Below are 19,034 nucleotides of genomic sequence, written 5' to 3'. Positions count from 1 at the left end.
TAACACCAGTTTGAGGGCTTAGTAAGACCGCAGAGTGCACCTGTCTTTGTTTTTGTTATATTATTTATACTGTTTATCACATCCACACATTTGCTATCCTGTGTAGGATGTCCATTGTGGTACTTGTGGTCCGCTGCAGGCATCCTCCATTGTATGCATTTTTGCTGGGGATTGCCATTAGCAGCGGACCACAAGTGCAGGATTATCCCCCCCGGTATAGATGCACCACTGCATATGGGGTTGAGCACTTCCTGCTTTTTAATACCATGCCAATTTGTAGTTTGGATCCTATCTTATCTATACACAGAGGTTGTATAATTACAGACAGGAATAGAATGACAGTTAAGGCTGGGTTCACATATACGTTGTGAACTCCGGCAGTCTGTTCCGGCTGGGGAACAGACCGCTGGAGTTCATGGTGTCCAGCATAGATGGATACCACCATTCACCGCCGGATAGCCATTCACTGTAATGGGATCCAGGAGTAATCTAATGCTTTCCGGCATATATGACGACTTTCGGCTGGACAAAAAATGCTGTGTGTAGCAGGATACAGTGACCGGATTACAGTGCTGGAGTGCACGATGTAGATGTAAACCTGACCTAAGCAGGTAACTAAAATAAAATGATCTGTACAGACCAAGAAAGGGCGCCAATTATTAGGCATAGTGGCCAGTGAAAAAGCTGCAGGATTTTATCAAACAGGGAGAGTTTTTTTGCCTTTGCCATCACAACGTGTGACTACCTGACAGAAAGTGACAATGAATCCACATCTTTGCACAGATTTGGCCTTTTACAGGCATGTGGTCCTAAAATTTTGATCAGCTGAAAAAGCTGTTTCAGTTTAATAGTTATTTTCAATTAATTGAATGCTCACAAAATGTTTTGTCTCACTCTCATTTCTTCTTGTTGCATGTTGAAGCTCTACTTGGAACCTTGTTAAGATCCAGCCATGCTAAATATGGTTTTTTGCCATTTTTAAAGTGGTCTTAAACTTTTGATTAGGACTGTACCTCTTCAAACAGTTGATCGTGGGGGTGCCAGGAGTCACATAGGACAATACATCTATACAAAAGCCAGGGGCATAGCTAAGGGCTAATGGGCCCTGGTGCAAGAGTTGAGCTTGGGCACCCCTTCCCTCAGTGCTTTGTGGCCAGGGGCAGGGAAGCACATAGCCTTCATGCAGCCTGAGGCAAAAATTGATTCCCTTCTTGCCAAATTCTTGACCTAACCCCTTCCCTCCAGACAGAGGTGTAACTTGACCAGCATGCACTTTCTATAATACCGGTGTGTTCTTATGCTGCACAAGGATCTTTGGGCCCCCTCAGGCTACTGGGCCCGGTAGCGACTGCTACCTAGCACCCCCTATAGTTATGCCCCTGACAGTAGCCTCTGAGAATATGCTGTTTACACACTGTGAAACTGAATAGGTTTTGCAGTGGACCCTGCATCTTATCTCAATAATTAAATGGCTAAGTAACAAAATAACTTTTAGCGATCACTTATATGAGCACAAAACTATAGGATCTATTATCTTTGTTAGAATCAAATGTGGGAAGTCAAGCACAAGGAAACATCTAGCCTGCCATTGAATATATTTGGTATTTAACACATTTGAGCACTGCACGTGTGTGGAAGTGATGTGGGTGTATGTTTAAGAAATAAGAAATAAATGACAATGCAGCTGATAACTTCCCATTAGGGATGAGCGAACCCGAACTGTATAGTTCGGGTTCGTACCGAATTTTGGGGTGTTCGTGACATGGACCCGAACCCAAACATTTTCGTAAAAGTCTGGGTTCGGTGTTCGGCGCTTTCTTGGCGCATTTTGAAAGGCTGCAAAGCAGCCAATCAACAAGCGTCATACTACTTGCCCCAAGAGGCCATCACAGCCATGACTACTATTGGCATGGCTGTGATTGGCCAGTGCAGCATGTGACCCAGCCTCTATTTAAGCTGGAGTTACGTAGCGCCGCACGTCACTCTGCTCTGATCAGTGTAGGGATAGGATGCAGATGCTGCTGGTAGGGCCAGATTAGGCAATGATTTAGTCTTCAAAAACAATTACTGAAGTGATCGATGTACAGCTGTGTATCATTCAACTTCTGCTATTTAATTGCTCACTGTTTTAAGGCTGCCCAGAGCATTTTTCTGTCACTTTTTTCTGGGGTGATCGGCGGCCATTTTGTGTCTTGTGGTGCGCCAGCACAAGCTGCCACCAAGTACATTTAACCTTCAATAGTGTGTTGTTTTTTTTTTGCTATATCCTACATCAGGGGCTTGGCTGTGCTTGCTATTTTATTGAGGGGTGAAATACAATTGCCAAAATAGCAGTACCCTAAATCTGGTGTTTCAGCTGTGGCTAGCCAATTGTAATACTGTCTGCTGTCTGCCAAAGGATATATTTTTTTCTGGGTTGAAATACAATTCCCAAATTAGCAATTCCCTAAATCAGTGGTTTCTGCTGTATCAGGCCAAGTTTAAATCTATCCATAAAAGGGTATATTACATTGAAGGTGCTGATAGGGTCATTCTCAATAACTTCAAACGCTACCGTGCATCTCCAAGTCTAATTCTGTCCGTAAACGTATACCTGTCATCCAGCGCCTAAATAATAGGCCTACAATTTATATTCAGCTAAATCTGTGGTTACTGCTGTGGCTAGTCAAGTTATTTAGTGTCCGTCAAAGCACAGTTTTTGTTCTGGGTTGAAATACAATTCCCAACTTAGCAATTCCCTAAATCAGTGGTTTCTGCTGTATTAGGCCAAGTTTAAATCTATCCATAAAAGGTTATATTAGATTAAAGGTGCGGATAGGGTCATTCTCAATAACTTCAAATGCTACCGTGCATCTCCAAGTCTAATTCTGTCCGTAAATGTATACCTGTCATCCAGCGCCTAAATAATAATAACTGTCATCCAGCGCCTAAATAATAGGCCTACAATTTATATTCAGCTAAATCTGTGTTTATTGCTGTGGCTGGTCAAGTTATTTAGTGTCCGCCAAAGCACAGTTTTTGTTCTGGGTTGAAATACAATTCCCATCTTAGCAATTCCCTAAGGCCTCATGCACACGACCGTTGTGTGCACCCGTGGCCGTTGTTACGTTTTCCGTGATTTTCTGCGGACCCATTGACTTTCAATGGGTCCGTTGAAAACTCGGAAAATGCACCGTTTGTCATCCGCGGCCGTGATCCGTGTATCCTGTCCGTCAAAAAAATATGACCTGTCCTATTTTTTTGACGGACAACGGTTCACGGACCCATTCAAGTCAATGCGTCCGTGAAAAAACACGGATGCACACAAGATTGGCATCTGTGTCCGTGATCCGTGTCCGTAGGCTACTTTCATACAGACGGATCCGAAGATCAGTCTGCATAAAAGCTTTTTCAGAGCTTCGTGAAAACTCAAATCCGACAGTATATTCTAACACAGAGGCGTTCCCATAGTGATGGGGACGCTTCTAGTTAGAATATACTACAAACTGTGTACATGACTGCCCCCTGCTGCCTGGCAGCACCCGATCTCTTACAGGGGGCTGTGATCCGCACAATTAACCCCTCAGGTGCTGCACCTGAAGGGGTTAATTGTGCGTATCATAGCCCCCTGTAAGAGATCAGGGGCTGCCAGGCAGCAGGGGGCAGACCCCCCTCCCTCCCCAGTTTTAATTTCATTGGTGGCCAGTGCGGCCCAACCCCCCCTCCCTCTATTGTATTAATATCATTGGTGGCCAGTGCGCCCCCCCCCTCCCTCCCTTTATTGTACTATCATTGGTAGCCAGTGTGCGGCCCCCCCGGCCCCCCTTCCCTCCCTTTATTGTATCATCATTGGTAGCCAGTGTGCGGCCCCCCCGGCCCCCCTTCCCTCCCTTTATTGTATTATCATTGGTAGCCAGTGTGCGCCCCCCTGGCCCCCCTCCCTCTATTGTATTAATATCATTGGTGGCTAGTGTGCTCCCCCCCCAGCCCCCCCTCTATTGCATTATCATTGGTGGCCAGTGTGCGCCCCCCCCCCCCGGCCCACCCTCTATTGTTTTAATATCATTGGTGGCCAGTGTGCGGCCTCCCCTCTCCCCCCTATTAGAAGCATCATACTTACCTGCTGCGCTGTCTGTGACCGGCCGGGAGCTCCTCCTACTGGTAAGTGACAGATCATTAAGCAATGCGCCGCACAGACCTATCACTTACCAGTAGGAGGAGCTCCCGGCCAGTCACAGACAGCGCAGCAGGTAAGTATGATGCTTCTAATATTGCTAAGTAACCATGGCAACCAGGACTGCAGTAGCGTCCTGGTTGCCATGGTTACCGATCGGAGACCCAGCGATTAAACTGGGACTCCGATCGGAACTCTCCGCTGCCACCAATGATCGGGGGAGGGGGGGTGTCGAGGGCAGGCCGCACACTGGCCACCAATGATATTAATACAATAGAGGGGGGGCGGGGGGGCGTACACTGGCCACCAATGATATTTAAACTGGGGAGGGAGGGGGTCTGCCCCCTGCTGCCTGGCAGCCCCTGATCTCTTACAGGGGGCTATGATATGCACAATTAACTCCTTCAGGTGTGGCACCTGAGGGGTTAATTGTGCTGCTCACAGCCCCCTGTAAGAGATCGGGTGCTGCCAGGCAGCAGGGGGCAGTCATGTACACAGTTCGTAGTATATTCTAACTTGAAGCGTCCACATCACTATGGGAACGCCTCTGTGTTAGAATATACTGTCGGATTTGAGTTTCACGATCTAACTCAAATCCGATGGTATATTCTAACATAGAGGCGTTCCCATGGTGATGGGGATGCTTCAAGTTAAAATATACCATCGGATTGGAGAAAACTCTGATCCTATGGTATATTAACTCCTGACTTTACATTGAAAGTCAATGGGGGACGGATCCGTTTGCAATTGCACCATATTGTGTCAACGTCAAACGGATCCGTCCCCATTGACTTCCATTGTAAGTCAGGACGGATCCGTTTGGCTCCGCACGGCCAGGCGGACACCAAAACGACTTTTTTTTCATGTCCGTGTATCCTCCAATAATCAAGGAAGACCCACGGACGAAAAAACGGTCACGGATCACGGACCAAAGGAACCCTGTTTTGCGGACCGTGAAAAAATACTGTCGTGTGCATGAGGCCTAAATCAGTAGTTTCTGCTGTATCAGGCCAAGTTTAAATCTATCCATAAAAGGGTATATTAGATTGAAGGTGCGGATAGGGTCATTCTCAATAACTTCCAACGCTACTGTGCATCTCCATGTCTAATTCTGTCCGTAAACGTATACCTGTCATCCACCGCCTAAATACTAGGCCTACAATTTATATTCAGCTAAATCTGTGGTTACTGCTGTGCCTGTATTAGTGTAATACGGTACCTAAGTAGATAGCCAGATAGTGTTAGGAGCCTGTAAAAAAAATGCCTGAATTTGAATTCAATACATTGGGCCAAATAATTTTTTTCTTATTGTGGTGAACGGTAACAATGAGGAAAACATCTAGTAAGGGACATGGACGCGGACATTGTCGTGGTGGTGTTAGTGGACCCTCTGGTGCTGGGAGAGGACGTGGCTGTTCTGCCACAGCCACACGTCCTAGTGTACCAACTACCTCAGGTTCCAGTAGACGCCAGAATTTACAGCGATATTTGTGGGGCCCAATGCCGTTCTAAGGATGGTAAGGCCTGAGCAGGTACAGGCATTAGTCAATTGTGTGGCCGACAGTGGATCCAGCACGTTCACATTATCTCCCACCCAGTCTTCTGCAGAAAGCGCACAGATGGCGCCTGAAAACCAAGCCCATCAGTCTGTCACATCACCCCCATGCATATCAGGGAAACTGTCTGAGCCTCAACTTATGCAGCAGTCTCTTATGCTGTTTGAAGACTCTGCTGGCAGGGTTTCCCAAGGGCATCCACCTAGCCCTTCCCCAGCGGTGGAAGACATAGAATGCACTGACGCACAACCACTTATGTTTCCTGATGATGAGGACATGGGAATACCACCTCAGCACGTCTCTGATGATGAAACACAGGTGCCAACTGCTCCATCTTTCTGCAGTGTACAGACTGAACAGGAGGTCAGGGAGGAAGACTGGGTGGAAGACGATGCAGGGGACGATGAGGTCCTAGACCCCACATGGAATGAAGGTCGTGCCACTGATTTTCAGAGTTCGGAGGTAGAGGCAGTGGTGAGACCGAGCCAACAGCGTAGCAAAAGTGGGAGCAGTGGGCAAAAGCAGAACACCCGCCGCCAAGAGAGTCCGCCTGCTACTGGCCACCGCCATCTGGGAAAGGCTGCCAAAGGCAGCTTCAAGGAGTTCCCTGGCGTGGCAGTTTTTCAAACAATGTGCTGACGACAAGACCCAAGTGGTTTGCACGCTGTGCCATCAGAGCCTGAAGCGAGGCATTAACGCTCTGAACCTTAGCACAACCCGCATGACCAGGCACCTGCATGCAAAGCATGAACTGCAGTGGAGTAAACACCTTAAAAACAAGGAACTCACTCAGGCTCCCCCTGCTACCTCTTCTGCTGCTGCCGCCTCGGCCTCTTCCTCCGCCTCTGGAGGAACGTTGGCACCTGCCACCCAGCAAACAGAGGATGTACCACCAACACCACCACCTCCGTCACCAAGCATCTCAACCATGTCACACGGCAGCGTTCAGCTCTCCATCTCACAAACATTTGAGAGAAAGCGTAAATTCCCACGTAGCCACCCTCGATCCCTGGCCCTGAATGCCAGCATTTCTAAACTACTGGCCTATGAAATGCTGTCATTCAGGCTGGTGGACACAGACAGCTTCAAACAGCTCATGTCGCTTGCTGTCCCACAGTATGTTGTTCCCAGCTGCCACTACTTCTCCAAGAGAGCGGTGCCTTCCCTGCACAACCAAGTATCCGATAAAATCAAGTGTGCACTGCGGAACGCCATCTGTGGCAAGGTCCACCTAAACACAGATACGTGGACCAGTAAGCACGGCCAGGGGCGCTATATCTCCCTAGCTGCACACTGGGTAAATGTAGTGGCGACTGGGCCCCAGGCAGAGAGCTGTTTGGCGCACGTCCTTCCGCCGCCAAGGATCGCAGGGCAACATTCTTTGCCTCCTGTAGCCTCCTCCTCCTACTCGGCTTCCTCCTCCTCTTCTTCCACCTGCTCATCCAGTCAGCCACACACCTTCACCACCAACTTCAGCACAGCCCGGGGTAAACGTCAGCAGGCCATTCTGAAACTTATATGTTTGGTGGACAGGCCCCACACCGCGCAGGAGTTGTGGTGGGGTATTGAACAACAGACCAACGAGTGGTTGCTGCCGGTGAGCCTCAAGCCCGGCCTGGTGGTGTGCGATAATGGGCGAAATCTCGTCGCAGCTCTGGGACTAGCTGGTTTGACGCACATCCCTTGCCTGGCGCATGTGCTGAATTTGGTGGGCAGAAGTTCATTCACAACTACCCCGACATGTCAGAGCTGCTGCATAAAGTGCGGTCCGTCTGTGCGCGCTTCCGGCGTTCACATCCTGCCGCTGCTCGCCTGTCTGCGCTACAGCGTAACTTTGGCCTTCCCGCTCACCGCCTCATATGCGACGTGCCCACCAGGTGGAACTCCACTTTGCACATGCTGGACAGACTGTGCGAGCAGCAGCAGGCCATAGTGGAGTTTCAGCTGCAGCACGCACGGGTCAGTCGCACTGCGGAACAGCACCACTTCACCACCAATGACTGGGCCTCCATGCGAGACCTGTGTGCCCTGTTGCGCTGTTTCGAGCACCAACATGGCCAGTGGCGATGACGCCGTTATCAGCGTTACAATACCACTTCTATGTCTCCTTGAGAAAACACTTAGGGCGATGATGGAAGAGGAGATGGCCCAGGAGGAGAAGGAGGAGGGGTCATTTTTAGCACTTTCAGGCTAGTCTCTTAGAAGTGACTCAGAGGGAGTTTTTTTGCAACAGCAGAGACCAGGTACAAATGTGGCCAGACAGGGCCCACTACTGGAGGACGAGGAGGACGAGAATGAGGAGGAAGTGGAGGAGGATGAGGATGAAGCATGTTCACAGCGGGGTGGCACCCAACGCAGCTCGGGCCCATCACTGGTGCGTGGCTGGGGGGAAACGCAGGACGATGACGATACGCCTCCCACAGAGGACAGCTTGTCCTTACCTCTGGGCAGCCTGACACACATGAGCGACTACATGCTGTAGTGCCTGCGCAACGACTGCAGAGTTGCCCACATTTTAACGTGTGCGGACTACTGGGTTGCCACCCTGCTGGATCCCCGGTACAAAGACAATGTGCCCACCTTACTTCCTGCACTGGAGCGTGATAGGAAGATGCGCGAGTACAAGCGCACGTTGATAGACGCGCTACTGAGAGCATTCCCAAATGTCACAGGGGAACAAGTGGAAGCCCAAGGCAAAGGCAGAGGAGGAGCAAGAGGTCGCCAACGCAGCTGTGTCACGGCCAGCTCCTCTGAGGGCAGGGTTAGCATGGCAGAGATGTGGAAAAGTTTTGTCACCACGCCACAGCTAACTGCACCACCACCTGATACGGAACGTGTTAGCAGGAGGCAGCATTTCACTAACATGGCGGAACAGTACGTGTGCACACCCCTCCACGTACTGACTGATGGTTTGGCCCCATTCAACTTCTGGGTCTCCAAATTGTCCACATGGCCAGAGCTAGTCTTTTATGCCTTGGAGGTGCTGGCCTGCTCGGCGGCCAGCGTTTTGTCTGAACGTGTATTCAGCACGGCAGGGGGCGTCATTACAGACAAACGCAGCCGCCTGTCCACAGCCAATGTGGACAAGCTGACGTTCATAAAAATGAACCAGGCATGGATCCCACAGGACCTGTCCATCCCTTGTGCAGATTAGACATTTATAACTACATCCCCTTAACAATATATTCTTGTACTCCAGGGCATTTCATTCAATCCTCTTTTTTTAATTTTACCATTATATTGCGGGGCAACCCAAAGTTGAATGAACCTCTCCTCCGTCTGGGTGCCGGGGCCTAAATATCTGACAGTGGCCTGTTGCAGTGGTGGGTGACATGAAGCCTGATTCTCTGCAATGGGACCATTCTCCTCTGTCTGGGTGCCGGGGCCTAAATATCTGACAGTGGCCTGTTCCAGTGGTGGGTGACATGAAGCCTGATTCTCTGCAATGGGACCTCTCTCCTCTGTCTGGGTGCCGGGGCCTAAAAATATCTGACAGTGGCCTGTTCCAGTGTTGGGTGACATGAAGCATGATTCTCTGCTATGACATGAAGCCTGATTCTCTGCTATGGGACCTCTCTCCTCTGTCTGGGTGCCGGGGCCTAAAAATATCTGACAGTGGCCTGTTCCAGTGTTGGGTGACATGAAGCATGATTCTCTGCTATGACATGAAGCCTGATTCTCTGCTATGGGACCTCTCTCCTCTGTCTGGCTGCCGGGGCCTAAAAATATCTGACAGTGGCCTGTTCCAGTGGTGGGTGACATAGTAACATAGTAACATAGTACATAAGACCGAAAAAAGACATTTGTCCATCCAGTACGGCCTGTTATCCTGCAAGTTGATCCAGAGGAAGGCAAAAAAAAACAAAAACCCTGTGAGGTAGAAGCCAATTTTCTCCACTTTAGGGGAATAAAAGATTCCTTCCCGACTCCAATCATGCAATCAGAATAACTCCCTGGATCAAAGACCCCTCTCTAGTAGCTATAGCCTGTAATATTATTAAGCTCCAAAAATACGTCCAGGCCCCTCTTGAATTCCCTTATTGTACTCGCCATCACCACCTCCTCATGCAGAGAGTTCCATAGTCTCACTGCTCTTACCGTAAAGAATCCTCTTCTATGTTTGTGTACAAACCTTCTTTCCTCCAGACGCAGAGGATGTCCCCTCGTCACAGTCACAGTCCTGGGGATAAATAGCTGATGGTATAGATCTCTGTACTGACCCCTGATATATTTATACATATTAATTAGATCTCCCCTCAGTCGTCTTTTTTCTAAAGTGAATAACCCTAATTTTGATAATCTTTCAGGGTACAGTAGTTGCCCCATTCCAATTATTACTTTAGTTGCCCTCCTCTGAACCCTCTCCAGCTCTGCTATGTCTGCCTTGTTTACAGGAGCCCAGAACTGTACACAGTACTCCATGTGTGGTCTGACTAGCGATTTGTAAATCATGAAGCATGATTCTCTGCTATGACATGAAGCCTGATTCTCTGCTATGGGACCTCTCTCCTCTGTCTGGGTGCCGGGGCCTAAACATATCTGACAGTGGCCTGTTCCAGTGTTGGGTGACGTGAAGCCTGATTCTCTGCTATGACATGAAGCCTGAATCTCTGCTATGGGACCTCTCTCCTCTGTCTGGGTGCCGGGGCCTAAACATATCTGACAGTGGCCTGTTCCAGTGGTGGGTGACATGAAGCCTTATTCTCTGCTATGGGACCTCTCTCCAATTGATATTGGTTAATTTTTATTTATTTTATTTTTATTCATTTCCCTATCCACATTTGTTTGCAGGGGATTTACCTACATTTTGCTGCCTTTTGCAGCCCTCTAGCCCTTTCCTGGGCTGTTTTGCAGCCTTTTTAGTGCCGAAAAGTTCGGGTCCCAATTGGCTTCAATGGGGTTCGGGTTCAGGGCGAAGTTCGGGTCGAGTTCGGATCCCGAACCAGAACATTTCCGGGAAGTTCGGCCGAACTTCTCGAACCCGAACATCCAGGTGTTTGCTCAACTCTACTTCCCATCCAACAGCTCTCAGGCTGAACTTAGAGAAGACCTGGCACCTCTCTTGTTATGTCTCGTTCAGTAAATACTTGTATTCTCTGTGCATTAATAATTCTCAAGAGTCTAAGGGCTCGTTCACACGAACGTGTGATGCCCGTTGCCATATTGCGGACCGTATTTGCGGATCCGCAATACACAAGCACCGTTCCATGGCCATTCTGCATCACGGATGCGGACCCATTCATTTCAATGGGTCCGCAAATCCGGAGATGTAGAACGGTGCGGAACATAAGAACGGAACGGAGCACTACGGAAGCACTACGGAGTGCTTTCTGGGGTTCCATTCCATGCTTCCGCACCGCAAAAAGATAGAACTTGCTCTATCTTTTTGCGGAACGGAAGGATCACAGACCCATTCAAGTGAATGGGTCTGCGATCCCCATGCACCTGCCCCACTGACGGTGCCTGTGCATTGCGGACCGCAATTTGCGGTCCATTACACAGGAAAGGGCTTCGCACGTTCGTGTGAACGAGCCATAACTTTGAGGGAGCTGCTATGCAATTGCCTTAAGCCTCATTCACACGTCAGTGTTTCGGTCAGTGTTTTCCATCAGTGATTGTGAGCCAAAACCAGGATTGGAGCCTCCACAGACATAGGGACCATTCACACATCCGCAATTCCATTCCGCATTTTGCGGAAAGGAATTGCAGACCCATCCATTTCTATGGGGCTGCACGACGTGCGGCCCCGATCGGAATTGCGGACCCGCAAATGTTCTATTTACAGGATTTTTTTTTTACAGGATAAATTGCATTCTTTAAGGTTACCATTTATTTACCATGTCTGTTATTGGAAAACAGGGGGAAAAAATTGGAGTTTTTATTGGTATGTAGGATTTTGTGTTAGGTACGATGTTTTGATCACTGTTATTCAATTTTTTGGGGGGGAAATGTAAGTAAAAATGCAGAATCATGTGCTTTATTTTTTTTTTCGTTACGGCATTCACCGTACAGGCATTTTTTGTTTTTTGCTTTCAGACATTTTTGGACATGGCGATACCTGATATGTTTATTTTTGTATTGTTAATATATTTTTATATGTAAAATTGGGAAAGAGGGAATGATTTAAACTTAATTTTTTTTTTTTTTTTTTTTACTTTTTAACTTTTTATTTCATAACTATTAGCTAGACCCTGGAATCTTTTAATACCTTGTCCTATTCACCCTAAAAGAGATCTATTAGATTGAATAGGATTTTTAAACTGTCCCTGCTGCGCTGTGCCTCTTGCACAGAGTAGCAGGGAACTCACCATGGTAGGCCTGGAAGGCATCCAGACTGCTATGGTCAATGACACAGTGACTGTAGATGGCCTGGATCCACCAATCCAGAGCTGGGGGCGTGTCTGAGAGCCTCCTGCTCAGCTTTTAGTGCTGGCATCCTCCTGGGTGAGTACCAGCTTGCTGACAGTTTTTTTTAACAAGCAGGTACGGTTTGTAAATCTTTTATTTTTTTATTATTATTATTATTATTATTATTTTTAAACAGATTATCTTGACACCAGGCAGCATGATTTCCCCGCTGTCCTGGTGTCAGGAAGATATATGGTGTAGGGAGTGCAAAATGCATGCTTCTCATGACTTATTAGCCTGAACTCTAGCTGATATAGAGCCACTCAGTGACGTGTCAGTGTCCTGCTGTCTCTTCATAGGAGACATGAGTATGCATCAGGTGTAAATCCTAATCCACACTGCATAATGCCCCTTCCTTATCTGCTGCAGATATAGAAGTTGTAGTTCTATGTCTGGGGGGTCACAGTTTGATCTGTGTCATGACAATGATATAATTTATCTCCCCCATATCTTTGGGGTGATACACTTTATATTGCATACTGTTGTATACTATATATGGTGGTGAGGGGTGTTATAGTATATAATGTATCCTGTGGAGTTTTATACTATATACTGCATCCTATTGGGTGTTGTATACTATGAACTATGACAGGCTGGTGGTGTTATACTATACACTGTATACTTTGGGGTTATACTATATACTGTGGGGTGTTATATACTGCAGACTGTAGGTGTTATATACTGTAGACTATGGGTTATTATACTGTATAACATGTACTGTGGAGTGTTGTATACCATATACTCTTAGGGAAAGGGTGTGTTATACTCTAAATGTGGCATAGTTTTCTTTAACCCTTTCAGGACCAAGCCATTTTTCACCTTTCTGCCCAGGTCATTTTTAGCAAATCTGACATGTTACTTTATGTGGTAATAACTATTAAAACGCTTTTACTTATGCAGGCCATTATAAGATTTTTTTTCTCGTCATATATTGTACTTCATGACAGTGGTAAAATTGAGTCAAAACATTTCTTTTTTATTTATAAAAAAATACCAAATTTACCCAAAATTTTGAATAATTAGAACATTTCCAAATTTCTATTTCTCTACTTTTATAATAGATAGTAATAACTCCAAAAATAGTTACTACTTTACATTCCCTATATGTCTACTTCATGTTTGGATAATTTTGTGAATGCCATTTTATTTTTTGGGGATGTTAGAAGGCTTAGAAGTTTAGAAGCAAATCCTTTTAAGGATCAGTTTAGGTCTGAAGTCACTTTGTGAGGCTTACATAATATAAACCACCCAAAAATCACACCATTTTAGAAACTATAACCCTCAAGGTAATTAAAACAGATTTTACAAACTATGTTAACCCTTTAGGTATTCCCCAAAAATTAATGGAAAATAGAGATGAAATATATGAATTTCACCTTTTTTGGCAGATTTTCAATTTTAATCAATTTTTTTACCACTAACAAAGCAAGGGTTAACAGCCAAACACAACTCAATATTTATTTCCCTGATTCTGTAGTTTACAAAAAAAAAACATGTGCTCGTAAACTGCTGTATGGGCACACGGCATTGCACAGAAGGAAAGGAACGCCATATGGTTTTTGGAAGGCAGATTTCACTGGGATAATTTTAAGCTGCCATATCACATTTGAAGACCCCAATGATGCACTCCTAGAGTAAAAAATCCAAAAAAGTGATCCCATTTTAGAAACTACACCCCTCAAGGTATTCAAAACAGATTTTACAAACTTTGTTAACCCTTTAGGTGTTCCACAAGAATTCATGGAAAATGGAGATGAAATTTCTGAATTTCACTTTTTTGGGAGATTTTCCATTTTAATAAATTTTTTTCCACTAACAGAGCAGGGGTTAACAGCCAAACAAAACGATATTTATTGGCCAAATTCTGTAGTTTACAGAAACACCCCATATATAGTCGCAAACTGCTGTACGGGCACACAGCAGGGCGCAGAAGGAAAGGAACGCCATATGGTTTTTGGAAGGCAGATTTCACTGGGATAATTTTAAGCTGCCATGTCACATTTGAAGACTCCTGATGTACCCCTAGAGTAGAAACTCCCCAAAAATGAGCCCATTTTGGAAACTAAAGGATAAGGTGGCAGTTTTGTTGGTACTATACTACTGTTTTAGGGTAAATATAATTTTTGGTTGCTCTATATTACACTTTTTGTGAGGCAAGGTAACAAAAAATAGCTATTTTGGCACCTTTTTAATTTTTTGTTATTTACAGTGTTCATCTGACAGGTTAGATCATGTGGTATTTTTATAGAGCAGGTTGTTATGGGCACGGAGATACCTAATATGTACCTTTTTATTTATTTATGTTTTACACAATAACAGCATTTTTGAATTAAAAAAATCATGTTTCAGTGTCTCCATATTCTGAGAGCCCTAGTTTTCTTTACTTTTTGGGCAATTGTCTTAGGTAAGGTCTAATTTTTTGCGGGATGAGATGACGGTTTGATTGGCACTATTTTGGGGTGCGTATGACTTTTTAATCGCTTGCTATTACACTTTTTGTGATGTAAGGTGATGAAAATGGCTTTTTTGACACTTTTTTTTTACGGTGTTCACCTGAGGGGTTAGGTCATGTGATATTTTTATAGAGCAGGTTGTTACGGACGTGGAAATACCTAATATGTATGTGGCTCATTTTTTACAGGATGAGGTGACAGATTGGTACTATATTCGGGGGCATACACCTTTTTGGTCGCTTGGTGTTGCACTTTTAGTGATGTAAGGTGGCAAAAAAAAAATTTTTAGCACAGTTTTTTGTTTTCTTTTTTTTTGACAGTGTTCATCTGAGGGGATTAGGTCATTTGATATTTTTATGGAGCCAGTCGATACGGAAGCGGCGATACCTAATATGTCCCTATTTAAAAAAATAATAATTTACGTTATTTTGGGAAAAGGACGCTTTTTTTTTAACTTGAAACTAAATTTTATTTTTTTTACTTTCTTTTTTAAACTTTTTTTTTCACTTTATCTTTTGTCCAACTCTGGGACTTCAACACTGAAGTCCGCACGTGCCACGGTGTCTGTGACTGCCGAACCCCTGCTGTGGATCAGGCAGGCTCAGCTCCTGCACCCGCCCGATCAGCGAGCCGTACATGTACGGTGCTGGCCGTTAAATCACGTCCGGTTGCTCCATGTACGGCTTCAATACGGGGTTAAAATATACAAAAAAATAAATAAATATGGGGCAGAATGTGAAAGGGGGATGGTGGTGGTGGGAATGAAGGGAGGGTGCCCATGATGGGTAAACAGCCTCAGGCCTATGATACACTTAATCCGCCCCTGGCTATGGTTACCAATTTCACTGCGGGGAAGGCAGAGGGAGCTGCATCCCTACAGTGTTGATTGCGGCACCTGAGGGGTTAAATGATGGGGTTCAGCGGGATTGGTCACTACAGTAGCCTGCTCCATACATTCCCTCAACTACCTAGACCTACTGGTACATCACAGTGGTTGAAGGGGTTAAAGGGGTTCTCCAGGAATTAAGGTTGAGGGTTGAGTGAATCAAGCTTCAGATCCTAGGTTGATTCGTTAAAAAACATAGTTTGTAATGCTGTTTCCGTACAGCATTAAAATGTATATGCTCTGTGTAGGAAAGCTTTGTCCCGGCCAAAGTTGTGGGAGACATAAGAATCCAGTCAGCTTTGATACTGTCAGGTACCTTGGTACCGAAGCCAACTTCGGATTCCTATTTTTAAATGTTTTTAAATACACAGATAGGAATACCAGAGTAATTCATCGAAGTCTTGCGTAACTTTGGCTGAATGAAAAATGATATGGCCGGGATGGGATTGGATGGGGAAGCTCTTTACCTCAGTATTGTGAAGTAACTTATCCTCCTGTGTGATTAGGACAGGTTTTGTGTGAACTAATAAGATGGCAGCCATTTTACACAAAATATGCCATTACAACTAATGAAAGGTATTTGGCAATATATTTATAATAAAATAAAGTATTTTCAGCAATTTTATTTTCTTAATTCCTGGAAAACCTCTTTAACTTGATTAGTCTGGTGTTTGCTGAAAGGGACATTTTGATTGTTAGGCCTTTAAGTGCCTCTTTACAGAGTATAGTGAATGTTAGGTATAGTTTTTTTCACCATGGTCTTGAATCCTAGTCCATTGGCTTTGTTTGATGGCATCATGGGATTTGTAATTCCACTGACTTTTGTTGTCTGTAGCATGGTTGTGTTTGTTGTGGGCTCAGTTTTCTGTTTGCTGTTGAGTTTAGTGATATTTTTGCTCTTAGTTGGAAATAGCAGTTCATGGTCAGTGTCTGCTTGGTTTATACCTCTTACTTACATTCATCACTCTCCACCTACACTATTTGCCACTGAAGTATGCTGACTCATCTGCCTCATATTTTGTCACCCTCATCAACTTTGCTGTCATCTATCAGTGAGTTTATTTTTCTGTATTATTTGTTGTCTGTCAATGTCTATTTGTTCTCAGTGGTATGTGCTTTATATATCTTTACTAGCGACAGCTCGGTTGTTATGTACTTTTTCAATACTCAAGTCCTGGAGTTATCTGAGTACTGAGATCCATTTATTAGGACTTGAGAAAAGTGACTGCTACAGTATAAGTGAAGTTCTGCAGTCTTGCAATGAACTGCCGTTGTGACAGGAACATCCTTTCATAAAACTCTATGTTGTTTTTTTCTTCTGTTATTACTAGAAGTTTATTACCGAATTTGCAACTGGATGTTGCCATTTGGAGTGTGCCTCTGCACAGTCTGACTCTGGCAGCAATAAGCAGACAGAGTCATACTATGCAGGGACACAGCCCCAATGCTAAAGGCATATTTGAATCTCAGGCCTAGTGGTCTGTGGCCTATGAGAGCGAGTGGCGAGGCAGGGAGCCATTGGCTCCCGTGTCCCTCCACAGTAATTCGACTGTATCGCTGTCCTGAGGATTAGTCTGCGGCCAAAACAAACGAGGCCCTGGACAAAGCATAAAGGTGTTAGGCCCTGGATGTTTTGACCTAACAACATCTATGGTTTAGTTGCAGTTATTGCTGCACAAGTGGGTTACATCAAATACTGAACTCAAAGGTTCACATATTTCTGGCACTCACAGTTATGTGATATTGGATTATTTTCCTCAATAAATAAATGATAAAGTATAATATTTTTAAATCATTGGCTTGATTTGGATATCTTCATCTACTTTAAAGAGTTGTCTGAAAATCTGTTGTAGAAAATTCTGAAGGGTTCACAAAACATCACTGTACATGGATGGTCATTCATTTGAATGGCCTGCATGCAATATCATATTTCCTGCCCATGTGAAATCAGCTATTTCCTTTGACGAGTGGAGCAGAAACTGGAAAAATCAGCCATGGCTGCTGCATTTTGAAAAGAGTTGTCTCTGATCAGTCAACTTCTTTAAATGATATCAGGAGAGGACTTTTGAGAGGTCTTTCCTCTAAAATGTCATCAATGAACTACACTTCACAACAGTTGCAAGAGTAAAAACTCCATAGTTTATAATTAAAGGTGGATTCTGTCTGTCTGTCACATATCTAATAGACAAACAAACTTTTCGGGGGATATTTATTATGACTGGTGGTCCCATACACCAATCTTAATCCCTGTGCACTGGGGTAAGATGCGCCTAATTTATTAAGAAGCGGATGTCTCTTAATAAATTAGGCACATCTTAGTCCCTCCATGAAGCAGAAATTCAAATCTACGCCAGCAAGGCGTATATTAGTAAATACAGCAGGCCATACTAGGTCCTGGTCTTCTACTAAGCCTTGACCCTTTTCTCTCCATGTTAGAAAAGTGGTGAGAAGCTCAAAAACTATGGCACATATATGTTGCACACTATAATTTTTCAACTTTTTTAATGCAACAATAGTGGCATAAACAGGTTAATAAATGCCCCTGTTCTCTTGTTTAAAAGGCCCGTACACATTAGACTTTTGTTAGCTGAATTCACTTTTTTGTGGGGGACAAAGCGCCAATTTGATGTGTATGAGGAGCTCTCAACTCTCCCTAGGCAAGTGATATTGGGAAGTTAAGGCTCGGGAGCATTGAATTTTAATCTAATTGCTCTCCTGTGAGTTAGGCCTCATGCACACGACCGTTCTTCTGGTCCACATCCGAGCTGCAATTTTTGCTGCTCGGGTGCGTACCCATTCACTTCAATGGGGCCGCAAAAGATGCGGACAGCACTCCGTGTGCTGTCCGCATCCGTCGCTCCTTTCCGCGGCCTGGCAAAAAAAATTTAACATGTCCTATTCTTGGCCGTTTTGCGGCCAAGAATAGGCATTTCTACAATGGGCTGCCTGTTCTGTTTGGAAAATTGTGGAAGGCTTCCGTGTTTTGCGGATTTGCAATTTGCGGACCGCAAAAAAACGGAACGGTCGTGTGCATGAGGCCTTAAGCTACTGTCCCAGCTGTCTGGCAGCAGCTTTGTCCTTGCACCCCATTAAAAACACATACATACTTGCCAGAACTGAGTATGCATGTGTACAGGGAAGTCGAGAAGATTGAAGGTACATGGACATCTTGATACTCTACAAGCACAGACCGAATCAAGGAAATATCCACATGGTAAGAAGCATTAAACAGAGAGGGGGATTGACTCTCTGGGTGACCAAGTGACTGAAGTAGTGCAAGTGGGGTAATATGAATAGCAGCAGTGATAGCTATCAGACATCTTTTATTTTTAACTCAAAGAAAAAAGACAGGAGAAGTCTGGATAAAAAAAAAAAAAAGGTTTCAGAAGCTTAATTAAATTTTGTATATTGGTCCAAAGGAACGCCTTAAATTCACATCTCAAGTTTACCAAAATAAGCACGAGTAGCAAGCAAAAAACATCAGCTGTTTCCAAATATTTGATCACAAGATGTGATATAGCAAGAAAATATTCCTTCTGCAAATATCTCTCTTGTCTTTTTGATTAGGAGAAAGCAGT

Source organism: Bufo bufo, chromosome 1 (genome assembly GCF_905171765.1).
Source record: "Bufo bufo chromosome 1, aBufBuf1.1, whole genome shotgun sequence".
In the NCBI taxonomy this organism is placed as follows: domain Eukaryota; kingdom Metazoa; phylum Chordata; class Amphibia; order Anura; family Bufonidae; genus Bufo; species Bufo bufo.
Note: the sequence above shows the minus strand (reverse complement) of the source record.